Genomic DNA, 13,672 nt, shown 5'->3' with positions numbered 1-13,672 from the left:
CTGTGGACAACAGAGGCAAATAAAACAAAATTATGCCTTTGTACCAACACATTATGACATGGGATACTTGTTCTTTGTGTGTGTTGTTGGCTGTTTATTGTTTGTGTTTTTTTCTGTATTTTCAGAGATATCTGCACCTACCTCTACTGCACCCACAACAACAATCACCACTTTCATCACTACAGGTACAATTTTGTCTCTTTAGTTTTCTCAATTTTCTGAATAAATTGTTCAGTGCTTTACACCATTTCTATTCTGTATTTTATTAGCAGTTGGTCAGCCAGTGGAGAGAGCAAACACTCCTTCACAAACTCTTTCAGCAGCTGTTCTGTCCATCTATCCAGTGTCTCTCCTGGTTCTGGGAGTGCTGCTCTTCCTGGCCTTAGTGCTTCTGGTTGTGCTGTTTTACCAGAACAGAGTGCTCAGGAGAGGTAGAGAGATTCAGAGATCATCTACAATCCACTTTCTGTACATTCTCTAAACATCATTAGTCCTTCAGTCTGTCATCAGTCTTCTCTTCTACTGAACTGGCTCCATGTTTCTCTCTGTCTCCCTCACAGTGCTCTCTAAGAGGAGGCGTAAGACTCTCACTGAGGCAGTCTATGAGGAGATCGACCGCAGATCCATCACTAAAAGAAATGACTCAACTCAAAGGAGTGAGTGATATATGGAGTGTTTTACATGAGGATTATTGTATTAAATTAAAGTATACTTACATTAGACATAATGCTAGCTCACTCTTAGTTATAAAAAAAAAATATAGTGTTCTCAAAAGAACTATGATTTAAGAGCTTGACACAAATAATCAATAATTAAATTTTTTTTTTTTCACTATTTTTTTCTTAATGTACAACCCCAATTCCAAAAAGTTGGGACACTGTGTATAATGTAAATAAATGTAAATACAAACAGAATGCAATGATTTGCAAATCACATAGACCCATATTTTATTCACAGTAGAACACAGAACACGTCAGATGTTGAAAGCGAGACATTTTACCATTTCATGAAAAACATTAACTCATTTAGAACTTGATGGCAACAACACATCTCAAAAAAGAGTCTAAAAACAGTCTGTAAACCTCTGGGAAGTGAGGAGACCAACTGCTGGAGTTTTGGGAGAGGAATGTTGTCCCATTCTTGTCTGATGTGGGATTCTAGCTATGTTTTCTATTGGTGAAAGTTCTGGACTGAAGCTAGGCCAGTTCAGCACCCAGACTCTTCTTCTGCAAAGCCATGCTGTTGTGATGGATGCACTATGTGGTTTAGCATTGTCTTGCTGAAATATACAAGGCCTTCCCTGTAAGAGACGTTGTCTGGATGGGAGCATATGTTGTTCTAAAACCTCTATATACTGTTCTGCATCGATAGTGCCTTTCCAAATGTGTAAGCTGTCCACGTCATAGGTACTAATGCAACCCCATACCATCAGAGATGCAGGCTTTTCAACTGTGTGCTGATAACAAGCTGGATGGTCCCTCTCCTCTTGAGTCCACAGGACACGGCATCCATGGTTTTCAAATAGAATTTCAAATTTTGATTCATCTGACCACAAAACAGTTTTCGATTTTGCCTCAGTCCATTTCAAATGAGCTTTGGCATTTCTGGATCATGTTGACATATGGCTTCTTCTTTGCATGATACAGCTTTAACTTGCACATGTGGATTGCACAGCGAACTGTGTTCACAGAAGTGTTCCTGAGCCCATGCAGTGATTTCCAGTAGAGAATCATGCCTGTTTTTAATGCAGTGCCACCTGGGGGCCTGAAGATCATGAGCGTCCAATATTGACCGTCGGCCTTGTCCCTTACATACAGGGATTTCTACAGATTCTCCGAATCTTTTGATGATATTATGTAACGTAGATGGTGGGATATCCAAAGCCCTCTAAAATGCTCTTTTTATACCCAGTCATGTGAGTTTGTTGCAAATTGCTCCTCCAGCTGTTTTTATGAGTACCACTTACTTCTAGCCTTCTGTTGCACCTGTCCCAACTTTTTTGAGATGCGTTTCTGCCATCAAGTTCTAATTGAGTTAATGTTTTTCATGAAATGGTAAAATGTCTCACTTTCAACATCTGATATGTGTTCTATGTTCTACTGTGAATAAAATATGGGTCTATGAGATTTGCAAATCATTGCATTCTGTTTTTATCTAGATTTTACACAGCATCCCCACTTTTTTGGAATTGGGGTTGTAAAAATAATAAAGGTAAATCAGCTAAATAAGACTTAAGAGTGTATTAGAAGAAATGTGTAGTTAGAGTAGGTCGACATGTAGTGTAGTGTGTTAGTTCTGCTGATAAGCATCTATTAGGCACCTAGGTATTTGTATGTGTGTGTGTAAAAAGGACAGAGGGAAGAGGGAGAGTGTATAACCAACAAAATGAGGGAGTGAGTGAAAGAATGACCATATAAGAAAATGATAAAGGGAGTCAGCAAGAAAGGCCAAATGAGTAAGAGTGAATCACTGAGTTTGTGACTAATTGAATGACCAAGTAGATGACCAAGTGACTGACTGAGTGAGTAAGTGATGGACTGAGGGAGTAAGTGACCAAGTGATTAAGTTACCAAGTGACAGAGAATGTGAGATACAGAGTAAGTGACAAAGTGAGTGATGAAATGAGACAATGTCTAAGTGAGTGAGTGACCGAGTGAGTGACTGAATGTCTGAGTGTAACTGCGTGGCCAAGTGAGTGAGTGAGTGACCGAGTGAGTGACTGAATGTCTGAGTGTAACTGCGTGGCCAAGTGACTGACCAAGTAGGTAACCAGGTGGCTGAGTGACCAAAGCAAAAAGTATGTGTGAGTGACTAAGTGACCAACAACCATGTGAATGAATGCGTGACTGAGTAAGCCAACCAGTTTCACCAAATGTGATCAAGTGGCTGAGCATGTGACCAAGAGAATATGTGAGTCAGTGACCAAGTGAGTGATTAAATAGGTGACCAAGTGAGCAAGCGAGCAACCAAGTGATAGAAAGTGACTCAGTGAGTGAACAAGTGTCAGGGTGAGTGACCATGGGAGTGAGTGAATGAGTGCCCAAGTGACCCAATGAATGAATGACTGAGTGAGTGAGCAACCAAGTCACAGAAAGGGACTGAGTGACCAAGTGACCAAATGACAGAGATTGACCAAGTGAGCTACTGAATGAGCTACCAACTGACCAAGAGTCCATACCAGTGGCTGAGTAGATGACTAAGTAACCAATTGAGTGACAAAATGTACGGTGTACGGAAGTGTACGGAAATCCACCACCAACCCAGGGTCCAGAACATCTTTCGCTGGTGCAGTTTCTCTCCTGTGGTCCATATTCCTCCCAGTCAATAAGATATTGGAGGATCCCTCCACATCACCGGGAGTCCAGCACCTAACAAACAGCGTAGACAGGGGCACCATCCACCTCCAGCAGTTCCTGTGGAGCCCCGTCAGGTGACACCTCATCCAGAGGACCTGGGACCACAGGCTTAAGGAGGGATACATGAAATGTGGGTGAGATACTGAGCAGGTATATTAAGTCTGTTTGTGACATCATTGATTTTCTTAACAATCTGGAAAGGACCAGTGTACTTGGGTTACAACTTATGGCTACCCTCCCTAAACCTGAGGTCCTGGGTGGATAACCAAACCCAGTCTCCGGGCTGAAAGGAGGGGGTCTCCCCATGACGCCTGTCAGCTTGTTCTTCGGTGCGCTGAATGGCCGCCTCAATGCTGGAATGAGTCTGCTCCCAGACCTCCCTCAGGGTTATTCTGACAAAAAGCATGAAGAAATTTTCCTAACTCCTGATTAACCCATTCACATTGCCCATTAGATTGCGGGTGATAACCAGAGGTGAGACTGACGTTGATACCAATGTGTTCACAGAAGCCAGACCATACCCTAGACATGAACTGAGAACCTCTATCAGACACTATATCTTCAGGTATGCCAAAATTATGGACAATGTGGTCGTACAGTGCTACGGCAGTGTCAAAAGCATTGGGTAGTGATTTAAAAGGAACAAACCTAACGCCTTTTGAGAAACAATCTACTACAGTCAGAATAGTTGTAAAACCATCAGATGCGGGGTAAATCGGTAACAAAATCAATTGCAATGTGTGACCATGGACGTTCTGGCACAGGGAGAGGCAGTAGTTTACCAGCTGGGAGAGTCTTAGGTGTTTTGCTTTGAGCACATAACAAACAGAACAAGACAAACTTGTGTACATCTTGTTTAAGAGTTTCCCACCAGTAGTGGTTTGTTAGAAGTTGTTGTGTACAGAATTGACCAGAATGACCAGAGGTAAAAGAGGAATGAGCCCAAGTAACCAGATGGTCATGAAGTTGAACTGGTACGTATAATTTATTCTGAGGACAGCTGTCTGGGACATTGCAGTTTTCTAGGGCTCTGGTGATCTCTTTGTCGATATCCCAGTGGATTGATGCTATGTGGACAGAAGAAGGGAGAATAGACTCAGGCTCGGATGGATTTTCTCTTGTAGAGTCACACTGGTGAATTCTTGACAATGCATCACCTTTTGAATTACATGAACCAGGATGATAAGAGATACTGAATTGGAAATGTGAGAAGAAAAGGGACCAACAAGCCTGACGAGGGTCTGAACACTTGGCAGAACGGAGGTACTCTAAGTTTTTATGGTCAGTTAGGACTAGGAAATGGTGAGCAGCTCCCTCAAACCAACGTCTCCATTCTTCTATTGCGAGTTTAACAGATAAGAGTTCATGATCACCTATACCATAGTCCCATTCTGCGAGGGTCAGTTTCTGTGATTAGAAGGCTATCGAGTGAAGTTTCTCAGGGTTACCACTATGCTGGGACAGGATCGCACCTACTCCAGTTTCCGAAGCATCCATGTCTACTTCAAACGGTTTAGAGGGATCAGGATGTTTGAGAATAGGTGCCGAAGTAAATGTAGTCTTGAGATTGCGAAGGCAGGCTGTGCTGCTGGGCTACAATCCAACCTTTTGAATGCTACCTTAAGTAGAGCAGTGAGAGGTGAGGAGTGGGCCAGTTAATCACAGCCTCTAACTTTTGATCGTCCATTAAGACTCCCTGAGCACTAATGATGTAGCCTAAGAATGAAACTCTTTGTAAATTAAAATCACACTTTTCTCCTTTAACAAATAAATCATTATCTAACAGATGGACTTGCTGGATGTGAGTGTTGAAGTAAGCTGAGTAATTCACTTCAGAATGTAGGAAATTCCCCTCGGCTCCTGAGTCGATTAATGGTGAAACATTTTACCGGGGTTGGCACCTGTGCACCAGAAGCGCCACAATACATACACAGACTTCCGTGAAGACAATGGAGCCTCTCCTCTCTGGACAGCCTTGATGAGTCACACTGCATGAGTTCTAGAGCCAAGCTGGAACTGGAATCGGCACAGAAATGGGAACCAGAACAGGAACTGGAGCTGGAAATCATATGAGTGCAAGGAGAACTTTTGTGCAAGGCCTGTTTCTGAAGAAGCTGATCAGCCTTATAGAGAATAGAGAGGTTAATACATTGACCTAAGGTCAAATTGTCATGTTTGCATGCCAACTCAGTGAGTACATCTGGATTGAGTCCATTCTGAAATGCTACTAAGAGAGCAGGCTCATTCCAACCACTACCAGCAGCTAATGTGCGGAATTTCATAGTGTAGGTTGACACAGAATGATTGCCTTGCTTAAGCTTACACAAAAGTTCTTCACTTGAGCAACCATCATGAGGGTGATCAAAAACAAAAGTCTTAAAGTCCTTCAAAAACTCATAATGAGGCACATCAAGACCAAGCTGCCTCCTTCATTGGACCCTCTGTATATTGCTCCAACCGCTCTACAGATGTGTATAGACTTCAGTTCAGCATTCAACACCATCATCCCTCAGCATCTAGTTGGAAAGCTGACCCTGCTTTGCCTGAACACTTCCCTGTGCAGTTGGATCCTGGACTTTCTTTCTGAGAGACCTCAGTCAGTCCAGATCGGAAGCAGCATCTCTAACACCATCACACTGTGCACTGGAGCCCCCCAGGGCAGTGTGCTCAGTCCACTGCTGTTCACTTTGCCAACTCATGACTGTGCAGCAGTTCACAGTTCCAACCACATCATAAAGTTTGTTGATGACACGACTGTGGTTGGTCTCATCAGCAAGAACGAGTCAGCATACAGAAAGGAAGTGCGGCGACTGACAGACTGGTGTAAAGTCAACAACCTACATCTGAATGTGGACAAAACAAGGTAATGGTTGTTGACTTCAGGAGAGCACAGAGTGACCACTTTTCACTCACCATCAACAACTCCCTTGTGCAAACTGTTGCGAGCACCAAGTTCCTCTGTGTTCATCTAGCAGAGAACCTCACTTAAACCCTGAACACCAGCTTCGTAACCGAGGAAACCCAGCAGCATCTCTATTTCCTGCAGAATTTAAGGAAAGCTCATCTCCCACCCACCATCCTTACCACCTTCTACAGAAGCACTATAGAAAGCATCCTGAGCAGCTGCATTACTGCCTGGTTTGGGAATTGCACCACCTCCGACCGCAAGACACTCCAGCAAATAGTGAGGACAGCTGAAAAGATCATCGGGGTCTCTCTCCCCTCCATCACGGACATTTACACCACATGCTGCATCCAAAAGCCACTAGCATTGTGACTGACCCTGCACACCCTTCACACAAACTGTTCTCTCTTCTGCCATGTGGAAGAAGGTACCACATCATTCAGGCCCTCACAGCCAGAATGTGCAACAGTTTCTTTCCACAAGCCATCAGATTCCACAACTCCCACGGACCCACACACACATACACATAACACCCACACGGACCCACACACACATATACATAACAAATATGGGACTAACTCACTCCCCACTTCTTGCAGTTCCAAATTATGGAACACTGTATAAATATAGGTACTGCATTTCACTGAAACACTTCACTTGATATGACTGTGGATCTGAATACTTGCATTTTTGCACATTTTACTGGCTGAGTGAGTGACCAAGTGAAGGAGTGAATGAGTAACAAATTGAGTGAGTGACCGAGTGAATAAGTGACAAAGTGTCAGAGTGAGCGAGTGACCAAGTGACTAAATGATTGACTACGTTAATAAGTGAGTGAGTAAACAACTGACTGAATGAGGGATCAAGTGACCGAGTTCGTGGTCAAGTGATTGAATGAGTCACATAGAAGTAAATTGATTGACTGAGTGAATAAGTGACTGAGTGACCAAATGACAGAGTGTCCGAATGAGTGACCAAGTAGGTGACAAAGAGACTGAATGAGTGACGAAGTTAGTCAATAACTGAGTGAGTGAATGAGTGACTGAGTGAGAGACCAAGAGACAAAGTGAATGACTTAGTGAGTGAATGAGTGACCTAAAGACAGAGCAAGTGGCTGAGTGATCGAATAAGTGATCAAATAAGTGGCCGAGTGAGTTATTGACCAAGTAAATGACTGAGTGATTGAGTGTTGTGTTGACCAGTGTGGCAGAGAGCGCCCTCTACTGGCTGCGCTGCTATCATTTCTTAGAACGAACCCAGTTCAAAATGATCCATAGCACTCAGAGAATTGTGGGTGGTTCTGCATTCTGAACGTGTTTGATGTTCTGTTCTGCTCTCCTCTAACAGGAAGTATCCTCTCTGAAGAACAGCATTCAGGATATGAGAATGTGGATGAGGAGCTTCTCTCAGGTTACCTTTTACCCAGTTACATTTTAGTCATTAACATTTGGTTACTAATTAATTTGTATGTATCTTGTACATTTTTACTTCTGCTCAAGTTGTTTTGTGGAAAGATAATTTTGCTTCAAACTAAAGTATCAATATTTTTAATTGGGTATGGGTTTAGGTTCCTCCACCCAACCAACTCTATCCAGGTTGTGATTTAGAGAATTTCTTGAAACATTTATTGTTCTTTGGTATCTTAGAATGAAATTCTCTTCAATGCTAAATCTAGTTTGTTTCTCCAATTAAATATTTGATACATCTGTATCTGTCAAAAATGATTTCCTCCATAATCTTAAAGGAGTCACACACGGTAGCTCACAAAAAAATGAATTTACATTAAAACATCTCTGAATGAGTATTTTATTTATAAAACTAATTAAACATAAGTTATTTTTTCTTTTTACAGCAAAGTCTCTGAGTGGAGTAAAGGCAGAATATTATGATGATGTCACCGCCAGTGGCCTGATAAGTGGGTTCCCTTATTAATTACTCACCTGATTTTACCTGTATATTAAACCACAATGTAAAAATATGACTGCACTGTTTGTAAAGTCAGTCTGCTTTTATTTGATTTAGGTGAATCAGCAAACGAGGACACAGCAGAGAGCTATGATGATGTCATCACTGCTGGACAGATCTCTGATAGTGTATCAGGTGTGTTTCTGTTTCGGGGTTTTAGTTTTAGAAAGAAGTAGAAATTAAAGTAGTTTAAAAATCATTACAAATGCTATGAACATAGAATAGGTATAATAGTCTATATTTGTAATGACTTTTTAAGTCATTTGTGGGGCTTTACTGTCCCCTACAGTCCACAAGTATGTACAGGCAGGTTTTTCAGTTTTTGCAAGATATGCTAATCATGTTTTTTTCCTTCTCTTCTCTTCCTTAATTTTGAAAGTGCAAGGTTTTGTTCTGACAGCATCGATATATACTGTTGCTGCCAGAACAAAACATTGTATCTCAAAAAAGCTAACTTTACAATTTACAAGATAATGACAAATCTTTAGTATTTTTAATGGAAGTTAATAGAGAAATTATTTATTCCAAGTAATTTTGGATCATTTCTATTGGTCCATTCACTATGAAATTTTGATGCAATGTAAAGAGAAGTTGGTGATTTCAAATTATTTACAAATATGAAAAATGGATATACAACATTTTGCCCTGACAGCGGCAATTTATACATTTTATTTTTTTAAACCAGAATAACTCAAATGGAAGTCAAAACTTCATTTAATAGCGAAAACCCCACATTCAGTGATTACAGTGAAACGCCTGACAAATACCTATGGCAGGCAACTGTTAAAAATCTATCCTTTAAATGTCTCTGTGTTTTGGTGTAGAGAACGTAGCAGAGAATTATGATGATGTCATCACTGCTGATCAGAGCTCAGCTGTTGTAACAGGTTTGACTTGTAATGTAACAATACTGTAATCTCAAACATGAACACAGTCACTGATGATACTGATGCTGATTTAATGACATTTATCTCCACATTTTGACAGAAGACATGACAGATAACTATGGTGATGCTGTTACCGCTGGACTAAACTCCAACATTATGACAAGTAAGTTTTAATTAATGCAACACAGTACAATGTCAGTTGGTTTCTTATTGTTAACATTTATCTTTCCATGTTTGTGTAGTGGATACACCAGAGAACTATGATGATGTAATCCCTGCTAAATAGGATGTAGGAGGGGTAAAAGGTGAGTGTCTAATCTTATTGTATATTCTGCTATGATATGTGGAGGGGGAGTAAATGATTTAAATCTAGTGCACAGAAAGCCTGCTAAAAACATGTTTACATTATCCATGGCAGGGGTGCCCAATCCTGGTCCTGGAGATCTACCACTTTGCAGAGTTTAGCTGCAAACCTAATCAAAGATACCTGATCCAGAAAATGAAGGCCTTCAGAGGCATCTGACCATTAGAGCCAGACATGTTGGATCTGAACTCTCCAGGGTGGTAGATCTCCAGGAACGGGCAGCCCTGATCTATGGCATATGAAAAATAAACAGTGTCCTCACTTTTTGATGTGGGGCAGAAGGTAAGTCTTTTTACTGCACTGTCCATTCAAACATGAAGTTCTGCCATATTTATTCACATGGTGAGTGTGGTATGAGAGATCGCTAAGACACTGAAGAGAAAAAAAAAAGTCAGTTATCATAAATCATACATTTTATACAGACACATTATTTTTTACAGCTTTATAGATTACTTATAAATTTACCTTTAAGGTAAAACTCATTCAGTATTCACTTAGAGCACTGTAGCCTCTTATACACATTACACATCTGTGCATAAAGTTGGTTAGTTCGGTAAATATTGAATACATCATCTGATAAAATTCCTTTCTGTTCATATATTTTTTCTTTGAAAGAGAATTGTCAATGAAAGCCCCAGGAAACAGTAAATACAATAAATGTGTTGCATTCTAAGTAGATTAATTTTGAGGGAACACAATATACATGTACACAATATGTCCAATGAATTACTTTCAAATGTTCAATAACTGATATATTTTGCCAGAATTTGTTTCCTTTCTGGCATAAATTTGTTTGGTCCTAATCTTGTCTGACTGACCACAAGGCTGATGTCGCTTGTCACTCCCACACAGCTTTAACAAAACTATATGTTCCCTACCGTCTCACTCTCATCAAGCAACTTAGTAAACAGATGCTAACCTGGTAAACATAACAAAGCTAACAAGCTAACTCATCTGTACAGCTGTCTGTCTGAAACACTCACATAGAAACATTTTTAATATATTACACTATGGTCACTGAAAATTTAAAGTCAATGTAAATTGGAAATCATGAAACTTTATTTTTTCTGCATAGTTATGTTTGTTATGTATGTGTAAGTGAAACACAGTATCACAGAAAATCTCAGAACTAGTTTAGCATTTCCTCTTGATGATATATGGGGGTGGTTGAAAGAGGAGGTGAAATGTAATATTAGTGGTTAATATTATTTTCCTATTGGTGCCTAGTGATGTAATCAGAAATCAGAAGATGTTTTATAGGCAAGCAAAAGTCAGTATATTTTGATGGAAGATTACTGGAACACACTTTTGTCTTTTAAATGATGAAATGGGCTTAATATGACCAGACATATAAAGAAGTAATAAGGCGAAAATGCCCATTATGATATTAAGTTGACTTTAATGAACAATTTTAACTGAGTTGCAGCCTACAGTACTAAACAGATCCTACATCACTCTCTATTTACTGATTTTTAGACACTGTTGGAATAAAGTGTCCTATAAAATAAAGATGTATTATTTGAGTTAAATGTACTTATTTTCCAGACTATGATGACGTGGAGGAGGAGCCTCAGACAGAGATGAATCATGTGACTGAGAGACCACAGCCAGTGTCTTTCCTCAGGAAACTACATTCAAACCTCTTCAAACTCAACAAGTGAATTTGTTATAGATCATAATTCATATTTCAAGGAGCATAAAAATTGGGCATCATTCACTAATATCTTCCTAGGTTTTTGCTTAAATTTGTTTATGAGAAAGGTCTTAAGAAAAAGTCAAGGCCAGATTTATGGCCAAATATCACAAAGTGTCCTTTCACCTTTCATCGCTTTCTTTGAAAACTATCCGCCTTAGTGAGCTACACTCTCTATACAGATGCTACCAGTGTGTTATCATATTCAATATAGGCAGTTACAGTCTGAGTTGTGTCTATTTAGCGCATCAAGTTTTATTAGAAGTGTGTTAGTAGAAAAAATCTATTTGCTACCAAAAATGTTTAATTATAGTTTAAGTATATGAATGGTTTGGGCTGAAGACCTTAAATAAGAGAAGTTCATTTTCATTGTATATCATTTAAAAGAGTGAAGCTACAAAAGCTGTAGAGACAAGAAGTTCTAAGTGCTGTTTTATTGTAATAATTTTCTACGAGTGATTCTCACTGTTGTGTTAGAGACAGTTGTACTGTCGTTACCCAAAAATTGGCCAGAACATTATAAATGTTTACAAATGAATTATAAAACAGATAGATTGCCTAATATTGCATTACAGTATAAACGTTTCCTCGCTTTTTCTCTCTTATATCATTTGCAAGTCTGTAATGATTGTGATTATTATTATGTGATATCATTTCCACACAGCCTTAATCACTGCTTCAAGTTTATTTCTGTATATCGAGTTTCTTATGATTTAAGTGTGTAATGTACTTAATCTCCTGCTGGGGACTGAGAGATAATTCTGAACTGTCCTCTCCTCTCTATATCTGGACCAGCAGAAGAACTCTGGACACCAGATAACTGTTAATCTGTCTTTCTGATACTGTATGTCTCAGACATGATGTGTTTAGTTTTAGCTCTTTTTGCTGTCTGAGTCTGAACTGATATATGATACCTTTTGTATTTGATGATGTGTTATTATACTGAGGTAACATCTTTGTGTAAAGATAAGATGTGTAAAGATGTAAAGAGGTTGAAGATAGAATTTGGAAGAGAGGACATGCTGCATTTCAAACACGAGGAAGACTGACAGAACGTTTAGGCACTAAACTGAGGGTGGGTTGCACCAACAAGGATTAAGCTTAAACTTGGATTAAATCAAGGTTTATCTATTAAACATGTTGCACCAAATTTAAAACTAGTTTAAAAATAATCAGGTTTGCATTTTAAACCATCATTTTAATCCTGGATTACTTTTACAGTAGATCTGAATTAAATTTAATCTTTTTTTCACAACACTTTGAACTCAGATTTAAACTTCATTCAGGGATTAAATTTAAAATTCCAAAAAGTTGTTGGTTTAAATTCACAAAATGTGTTTGAAAATCTCTCTCCGAGAGAAACTATACATATAAAGCACCATAGAAAAATTGTAACTCACTCACGTATGGTTATCAATTCTCCCCACAAGGGGGCGCTATTAGCACTCAATTAGCTTGTGTGTGCATCACTGAAATAGAAGAAAATAAACGCAGCAGGGGGATCTCACTAATGCACTCATGCTTTATAGTTACAATTGTGTGTAAATGAAGTAAACAGCTGAACGACTAAATACACTCCAGGTAAGAATGTGCGTTTGCTGAACTAGTTGATCTAGCATGAACAGCTTGGCAGACAGCTAGCTAATGGCTAAAGTACTAATCTAATAATATTCAGTGTTAAGCTTTAGATTTTAGTAATTATGAAGCTTTTACCGTTACACTGCAACTTACAGAATAACATACAGAGCCTTTGTATTTAAAATATTTAGATTCAAATTATCTACAGGTTTTGTAGATATTGCGGTCTTGTCAGTGCTGGTTAAAAGACTCCCCCTGACGTCGAGCCTCCGGGTCTAATAACAGACTGTTTAAAGGACTAAATTTGCTCTTTACTGGTGAGAGCTATTTGTAGTGTAGCCATAGGCTAATTTTCACTTAAAATGGAAAAAAATAGATTATAAACAATGATTGGTGTCAAGAGTAATGTTGTTACTGTTTATTTATAATAGGTCAGGTTCAGGTTTTAATCATTGATTAAGGCTTTAATTACAGATTTTTAAATCCATGTTTAAGATTAGGTGCTGCAACACAACTCAGTTTAAAATAAAACTTACAGTGACAAATCCCTGTTTATCTCTTTAATTTAATTCTTGTTGGTGCAACCCACCCCAACACTCTGTATTAATTAAGACAGATAATCAGGATCAGTGTAAGTGCAGAAAAGAGAGAGGACACAGAACTCTCAGACCAAACGTTGAACCATTTATTTTAAAAAGTATTCATTCTATTTGCCATTTTGCTATTTTTCCCTTTTTTCTGTTTTCTTTCCATTCTAATATTTTGTTGTGAATCTTCAATCATTCATTTGTTCTTGTCCAAAAAAGTCTTTAAAAAATAAAATGAAGGCAGTTTCACATCATTGCACTTGTTTTATTAAAAAAAAGCAACAGGCTCCTCTGGGTCCACCTAGTGCTTCCAAGGCCATTTGGAAGAATCCACGCC

General features: G+C 39.1%; 1 pseudogene; it reads left to right on the top strand.

Annotated features, from left to right (window-relative positions):
• LOC118811215 overlaps positions 1-3,434 on the top strand; it is a 31,621-nt pseudogene extending 28,187 nt beyond the window's left edge.
• Positions 3,435-13,672: the final 10,238 nt, after the last annotated feature.

The sequence above is a fragment of the Colossoma macropomum genome, unplaced genomic scaffold (assembly GCF_904425465.1).
Source record: "Colossoma macropomum unplaced genomic scaffold, Colossoma_macropomum, whole genome shotgun sequence".
Lineage (NCBI taxonomy): Eukaryota > Metazoa > Chordata > Actinopteri > Characiformes > Serrasalmidae > Colossoma > Colossoma macropomum.
Note: the sequence above shows the minus strand (reverse complement) of the source record. Positions and strands in the feature narration are given on the sequence as shown.